An 8,865-nucleotide genomic window follows, 5' to 3' on the forward strand; every position below is an offset into this window, starting at 1 on the left:
ACGCACGCACATGCACACACACACACACACACACACACACACACACACACACAAATCCTGCTTTGCTAGATATACAACCCTTGAAATCACTTTGTTTGCAGCCCCATAGGAAGAACAATATCAACCAACCAGACCTCCCAGAGCTCCAAGGGACTTAGCCATCAACCAGGAGTACACATGACTCCAGCTGCAAATGTAGCAGAGGATGGTCTTGTCAGGCATCAATGGGAGGAGAGGCTGTTGGTTCTGTGAAGGCTTGATGCCCCAGTGTAGGGGAATCGGGGTGGGGAGGTGGGAGTAGGTGGGTGAGTGGAGGAGCACCCTCTTAGAAGCAGGGGGAGGGAGGATGGGATAGGGGGTTTCTGAGAAGGAGAAAAACCCTGGGAAGGGGGATAACATTTGAAATGTAAATAAAGAAAATATCCAATAAAAAGAAAGGAAGAAAAAAAGAAAGAAAAAAAGAAAGAAAGAAAGGAAGGAAGGAAGAAAGAAAGAAAGAAAGAAAGAAAGAAAGAAAGAAAGAAAAAGAATTTGTGTAGTGTTTTCTCTGGCCAGGTACTAGGCTTGTAGGGTCTGTATGTAGTGAGATACTGCTGAGGAATGCATCTGTGTTTTCAGCCATCTATAAGGAGGGCCTGCTTTCTCCTGTATATGGCAAATTCATCAGTTCCTGGAGTTAGTGTGGGAGATGAACAAGTGAGCAGAGAGGCATAGACTGCTGGATACAGCAGTCATCTATTTTGTATCACATCCTAAAATGGTATTCATATCACCCCAGGGATCCCTTTGGAACCACATTGGGGCTAGCCTGTACTTTCCTTAGAACAACTCTCTTCCATTTACAGATTTGGACTTTAGGGACCACAGGTTGTCCTCCATTTCGTGGCTTGCTCACTGATTGTTGGAGCAAAGTAGTGGCTGGAGAATGAAGGGGAACAGAGTCCTACCTCCTGTCACAGGAATTCTGAATGCGCCCTTCCCCATGAGTCAGAGGAGGGTTCTGAAGTCTTGGGGGTCTGTTTCTTGCTGCTAAGTGGCTGTTAGTTTTCTCAGCTGGGGAAAAGGTTCCTTTCTTTCTTCATGACATACAAGGGAACTGGGCTATTCAGATAAAAAATAAGGCCAGGGATGTTGGCATACACCTTTAATCCCAGCACTCAGGTGGTGGAGGCAGGCGGAGCTCTGTGTGATTGAGAACAATCTGGTCTACAGAGAGGGGTTCAGCCAGGGCTACATAGTAATACCCTGTCCAAAAGCGTGTGTGTGTGTGTGTGTGTGTGTGTGTGTGTGTGTGTGTGTGTAAGTTCTGTGGCACATAAAAGAAAATGGTGCTGTCTCTCATTCATTTCTGATTAACAGATTGCACTTTGGGTCCTGTAGAGGAAACATTTTGTCCATTTTGTTTATTTTTAAAGCTTTTGCATTTTTCTGTTGAAGCTTGCTAAAGAATGTTGTTGGGTGGCTTTTCTCCTAATGTCCCACCATGGATGCCAGGGGTTGAAGTTGAAAATGATAGATAGCAGCTGCCTCCAATGATAGAAAGAGTTGCCTGGCTTTGGTGGCCCAGCTTATAAGGAAGCAGCAGATGCTTCATCCCCTTCCTCTGCTTGCATCAGTCCTCCAAGCCTAGGCAAGAAAACTAGAGAGGTTGGGACTGTGTGTCCACCTAGAATCTACTGTGTCAGAACCCAGAGCCAATGTGGTAGTGTTTAAGGGAACATGGTCCAGTTAGCCCCTCCCTCATGGATGGGATTAGCATCCTTGTTAGTTTGCTTGAGCTCCAGAGAACTAAAAGGTCCCTGTGTCCTTCAGTCTTCTGGCACGTGAGTGCAGTGTTGACTTCTGCCACACAGGGCAGTACGAAGTCCCTCGGCACACTGGTGCTTGATCTTGGATTTATCCAGCATCCAGGACAATATGGAATCAACTTCTATTCTTAATAAGTTACACAAAGCAAGGCATTTTGGCATATCAATGCACAAATATGAAGTGGGGTGTGTGTGTGAAAACCTGGAAAACTGGAAGTGAAAGCCATGCTTGTGGTATTTCTGTTATGTCTTGTCTTTTCTCTGAGTATGGGGGAAGCCATATGAGGGGAAGCTCCCAGAAAATACAGACCACACCTTGGGCCCTGATTGGATGGCTTACCGCAGGGGAGGGCATTTGTAAGATGGCAGTGCTAGAAGAGGGTATGGCCAAGACAAGGATACCGGTGATTCTTGGGTCCTCTTGCCCAAATACTTACTTTCCTTGCTTGGTCATTGGTTACCAGCAGTGACCCTAATCATGCCCAACCCCAACTCCAGCTCCCTATTCTGTTGTCCCTAAGATGACATCAGTTTAATCTAACTCACTGAATTCTCTTGTTTGGCCATGGTGGTTGTTTTGTGTGTTATTCTCTACATTGTATCCTGTATGAACATATTTAGATTGAGTCATAATTGTTTTCAAACGATTTTCTTTCAAAGAACACAGCATCATGGGTGGATAGGGTTAGCTTTTTTTTTTTTTTTTTAATTGATTGCAAAACAGCTCAAAAGTGTTAACCAGTGTGTTTTCTGGGGTTAATATGTCTTTTTCCCTCTGTATTTTTGCAATACCCTGGGCCATCTTCTCTTGCCCAGCTCATACTAAAGCAGGCATAGACTCAGGGCCTTCTGGCTTCATAGGATAGAGGAGCCTGTGTTGTGGCCAATGTTGAGTTTTCCACCATGAAGGACCACGTAAGCCTGGAGTTAGGGGAAAGGGAGAAGGGGTGGAGCAACAGTGGAATGTTGGGAGTGAGGAGATTAGCTGTATTGTGTATTATCGGAGGATGGTCCTCAACACCTAGTACTCCATCCGTTGTCCATGCAAAGCCTGTTGTCCACAGTCCTGGGAAGTCTCTGAGAATTTTGGTATGGTATGGTTGAGAGAGGAGTACCACAAAAAAAAATCTAAGTCTCTGACCAAGGTAGAACTGTGGAGAACTACTCAAGATCATGATATTTCCCTCTGGAAAGCCATGGCAGGCTGTCCGTCATCACATACTTCAGTGACATCATCCCATGGATCTGCAGGTTGGCCTCTGCTCTGGATCATTCTGGGGCAGCCATTCCAGCTCTGCTGGTCTCAGGGAATGATTTAGCTGGAAGCTCAATGGTCCAACTCGTGGCCCCAAATTTTGTGATCTAACCTGAATTCATGCTTGATTGCTTTTGTTGAGTTTGCTATTTACAGTAAATACAGTATATTTGCAGATATATTCTCAGGTAGTCAAGTTATTGGCATTTTTGGAATTAATTTTAAGGTAAGAGTTATACTTCTGTACTAATGTACATTATAGAAGTGTGGAAGATATGTGTCTCTCATTTGAGGTCTTTGTAATGCAGCTGGAGAGTCATCTACAGAATTAGTAGGCTTGAACTTAGCTCTGACTTATGACTAGGCTATCTCAAAAACATTTCTTGGTCCCTGGATCTACGCTTGTTTTATAAACACAGACAGATTATTAAAATCAAGGGTTCAACCAAGGCAACAGATATTATTATTAAAATGAGACACAAGAAAAGAAGTATAGAAAAATTTAAAAGTTAATGGTTAAGAATGGTGTCAGATTCATATATCATCTACCCAAAGAACGTGGGGCTAATGTGTGGAGGTTAAATTTTAATTAAATGTATAATTTATTTATTTTTATTATTAATTAAATATTTATTTATTTAGAGAGAGAGAGAGTGTGTGTGTATGTGTGCAAATGTACATATACCATAACACAAGTGTAGAGGCTCAGAGTGTAAGTTTGGAAAGGCAGTTCTTGCCTTTCAGCATGTGGGTCTAGGGGATCAAATGAATTAGGGTTCACACAAAGTACCTTTGTCAAATGAATGATCTTATTGACCTGCTTATCTATTTGTCTGTCTACCTGTCTTTCCCTTCTCTCCCTCCCTCCCCCATTCTCTGACACTACCATCACCTCTTCCTCTTCCCCTTCTGTCTTACTGTCTATTACTTTCTGTCTTATTGCACAAGAACAATCCAGCAGGGCTGTCAGGGGCTCCAGGTGATCTCTAAGGATTTCTCCCATGTGTTCCTTACAGTAGGGAAAGCGAAGGTAGCTGTGGAGAAATCTGTGTTGTGTGTTTCAGTGGGAGCAGCCTGCTGGCCCAGAGAATCAGGACTGTTAAAGCCCATAGCCTTGAGGGGAGATGGAGGATAATACCTACCTACTTCCAGGAAGCCAAGGTGGGAAGAGTTCTGCAGGCTGCAGGCAGCTCCTGAAACAATGAATCCCTATAAAGCCTGAAGCCAATGAGCAGAAACTGGAGCTGTGGAGCAACAGCTTCTGATTCAATAGACTCAGTGTCTGCCCTTTGGCCTTAGCCTACGTGGTCCCAAAGAAGAAGTGACTATGGAGAGAGTTTGCAGTATAGTGGAGAAAGAGCTCACTTTCTCCTGTGGCCTTGGGAAACTTCATTGAGGGTGGGGGCCTAAGGTGAGAGGACTAAGGTGGGGGAGGACTAGAGGTGGAGAATGACTAAGATGGGGAGGACTGAGACGGGAGAGGATTGAAGGCAGGGAGGATTGAGGTGGGGAGGATTGATGGTGAGGAAGAGTGAGGGTGGGGAGGACTGATGGTGCACACACAGCTTTAGTCCTCAAATGTCTGAGTGAAGGGGCATCATTGGCATTTGTGAAGAAGGCGTTTATTTATTTTCCTTACTATTTGGTTTCCTCATCTGGAGGTAGCAATGCTAACAGCTAGCACACAATTTTGGTTCTTTGTTTTAGTTTTTTTTTAGTAAAACCATTGAAATATTTTAATAATTATTATTTTTAATTTATTTTTGAGAATTTTATGCATGATTAAACTTTTTTAAAAAATAAGTTTTAGGTGTATAGATTACATAGTATAGCCATCCCAAATGTCCCTAACTAGTTCCTTATTTTAGCATCTGATATTAATGTGCTGTATTTACTACAATGATGAATTTATTATATGACTGACTGGAGTACATATTTAATTCTGAATTTTTTTTTTAGAGTCTTGATGCTGCCTTTCTAGTCCAGGGCCTTGGGCTTGAGATACCATTTCACCTTCAGCAGTCATAGCTCCTTGTGTTCTCTTTGGCCACAATGGACGAGACTCTTCTTGGCTGTGGCTCTTCTCAGACATCCTTTTTTATAATGGTCCTGTCAATCTTGAGGAGAGCTGGATGGTTTTGCAGAATATCTCTCTTTGTTTTTATCTGATACTTTTCTCATGATGAGTCTGAAGCATTTAGGGGTGGAAGAATAGGAGGAAGACAGACCACACAGAGAGCCAGGACCAGTTTACATGACATCACATCATGACTACATACAATCATCTCCTTTCCAAGGCACTGTGTAACATTGCTTCCTTCTGAAGAGTCTCACATACTTGCACTCTCCTTTTTAAGGGTGGAATAGCACCATAAATTATTTGGACTTCTGCAATGGAAACTTGTCTCCTCTCTGACATTTATTTATTTAATCAGTATCGACTTTATTTACTGGACAGTTAGCAAATATTTTGTGCTAATAATTCAAAACTCTTTTACTGTGTTATTCAAATTGTAAAAGCTTTGGTCACACTGAGGTTTTTCTACCCATTGATTCTGTGTCTTTGACAGACAGCCTCCTGTGTGTATATGTGTGTACATGTATATGTGTACACGTGTGTATTCATGTGTACATGTGTGTGATGTGTATACATGTGCATGTACATGTGTATATGTGTGTACGTGTATATGTACATGTGTATGTGTGTGTGTACATGCACCATTTTATTTGTTGATGTCTTCCTTGTCAGAGTGCCAAGTGTGCTTGTTGCTCCTGGGCTCCCTGAGCTGTATCTCTCTGCATTTGTGACTGTATTAAGCTAAGAATGATCTTGGACCCATTTCTCTAATGCATGACCACACGCATTATGCTCATCTCCTTCATAGTTACTCACCTGTAAGCTCCAACACACAATGCCAACAGTAGGAACAATCATTTCTGTATCTACCATCTGCTTAGTTAATTGTTCACTTCATGCATACATATATAGTGATTTCAAACTTATTAACCCATAATTCTATGGAAAACATCTTTGCCAATCAAAATGCTGTAGAATCCTTTTACATTAGTCTTATGTAAGCCATGGGGACCCAAGGAGCTGAAGGGTTTGCAGCCCCTTAGGACAAACAACAATAGTACCCTCAGAGCTCCCAGGGACTAAACCACCAACCAAAGAGTACACATGGTGGGACTCATGGCTCCAGCTGTATATGTATATCAGAGGATGGCCTAGTCGGTCATAAATGGGAAGAGAGGCCCTTGGTCCTGTGAAGGTTCTATGCCCCAGTGTAGGGGAATGCCAGGGCCAGGAAGCAAGAGAGGTGGGTTCGTGAGCAGGGGGAGAGGGGAGGGAACAGGTTTTTTTTTTCTGTTTCTTTCAGAGGGGAAAGAAGATATCATTTGAAATATAAATAAAGAAAATATCTAATTAAAAATCTGCATACATTACAGTTGTCTTTATGCTAAGAAATTCTCTGGAGTTTTATAAAAAGCATAATTTCATGTGTCTACAATTTTTTTTTAATCAGAATATTTATACTGCCTTAAAATCTTCCCCTGTGTTCTATCTGTTCAGCCTGCAAAAATTCCCATAACTCTTTGGCAACTAGTAATATATATTTATATTTAAAAATTTTATTTTTAATTATGTGTATGTGTCTGTGTGAGAGTTTGTACAGAGGCCAGAAGTAGGCATTGGATCTTTTGGAGTTGGAGTTATGAATGGTTAGGAGCCACCCAACATGGGTGTTTGGAAATGAGTGAGAAATGTCTGTCTGTCTCTCTGTGTGTTATGTATGTATATATGTATGTATGTATGTATATATGTATGTATATATGTATGTATGTGTGTATGTATGTGTGTGTATGTATGTGTGTGTATGTATGTGTGTGTATGTATATGTGTGTGTGTGTGTGTGTGTGTGTGTATGTAGTGTTTATGGAGGACTTTTCATACTGGCTCCTTTGTTGGGAGTGTGCATCCATGAACTGCTCATGTCATTTTGGTTTTGACATCACAGTTCCTTGTGGGATCAGATTCTATTCTATGGATCTTTCAGCTTATTTATTCAAACATTAAAAGATATCTTGGTCTCTTCTGGTCTTTCTGGCAATTATAAATAGGACAGTTATAAATATTTGTTTTGTGGTTTTTATGTGAACATATTCTGAACTCATTTAGATAAACATGGAAGATTGTATAAGACTCTATTTGTTTTTTTTTTTTTTTCATGAAACCAAACTATCTTCCACCATGGCATTCCTGCCAACAGTGAAATGATAGCTAGTTCACATCCTTGTCAGCGACTTGTGTTGTCAGTTTCTTTGTCATGTTTTAGCCATTCCAGTAAGTGATGTTTGCAAATAATGACAAGTAATATTTCATGTGCTTATTTACTATTTATATATGTTCTTCTATAATGTATCTGCTAAGAATCTTATCCATTTTAAGTTAGATTGTATTCTTATTACTAAATGTAAAAGTTCTTCAGCTATTTTGAAAACAACTTCTTCAGCATATATGTGATTTAAAAATATCTTCACCCAGTGTATGGCCATTCTTTAATTTCCAAACAGTATTATTTTCACTAGAAGAAGTTTTTACTCTTACTAAATTCCAACTTATCTGTTTTTTTTTCATGAATTTTACTTTTGATGTGTCTAAAAACTCATGATCAAATCCAAAATGATCAGATTTTTAGTCCAGTTTTCTTTCTAAAGATTTGCATTTTAAATTTAGATCTATGAACTAATTTGAGTTAATTTATTTTAAATTATTTTATTTATTTAAATTCTAAATGTTGCTCCCCTTCCTAGTCCCCCATCAGAATTCTTTACCTCATTCCCTTTGACTCTAAGAGGGTACTCCCCACCTCACTTACCCACTCACTCCTACCTTACTCCCTCTCCCAGCTTCCCCCTTCCCTGGGGCATCAAGTCTCTACAGGATTAGGTACATCCTCTCCCACTGAGGACGACGGACAAGGCAGTCCTCTGTAATGTATGTTTCAGGGGCTCCCAGAGGTCCAGGTTAGTTGACACAATCCCTTCAGTTCCTTCAGTCCTTCCCCTAACTCTTTCATAGGGATCCCTGACCTCAATGCAATGGTTGGCTGTAAGTATCTGCATCTGTCTCAGTCAGATGCTGGTAGAGCCTCTCAGAGGACAGCCATGCTAGGCTCCCTTTTGCCAGCACAACAGAATCAGTAATAGTGTCAGGGTTTGGTGCCCACCCATGGGATGGATTCCAAGTTGGGTCAGTCCCTGAATGGCCTTTCTTTCAGTCTTTGCTTCATTTTTGTCCCTGAATTTCCTTTAGATAGGAACGGTTCTGGGTCAAAAAATTTGAAGGTAGGTGGGTGGCCCCATGGCTCCCCTGGGGGCCCTGCCTATCTACTGGAGGTGGTCTCTTCAGATTTCCTCTCTCTACTGTTGCACATTTTGGCTAACATCATCGCAGCTGAGTCTGGGGAGCCTCTCACATTCCAGGTCTCTGGAACTTCCTAGAGGTTCCCCCTGCACCACACCTCCCCACCCCCATACATATTTCTATTCATTCTCTGCCCTCTGGGCTTCTGTCCAAGAATCTATGTACCTATTCCATCCTTTCTCCTTACCTAACTACCTACCAAGCTTCCTCTACCTCCCTAACTATCTATCCACCTACTATTTACCTGTCTCTATCCACATAATTATTTGAGTGGCATCTATAGAAGAGACAGACTTTTCCTGATCAAAGTCCCTCTCCTTCTATTTCTAAGAGCAGTTGGTTGTATCTATGTGAGCCTCATTCTGAACTCTTTC

Source organism: Mastomys coucha, unplaced genomic scaffold (assembly GCF_008632895.1).
Source record: "Mastomys coucha isolate ucsf_1 unplaced genomic scaffold, UCSF_Mcou_1 pScaffold23, whole genome shotgun sequence".
NCBI lineage: Eukaryota > Metazoa > Chordata > Mammalia > Rodentia > Muridae > Mastomys > Mastomys coucha.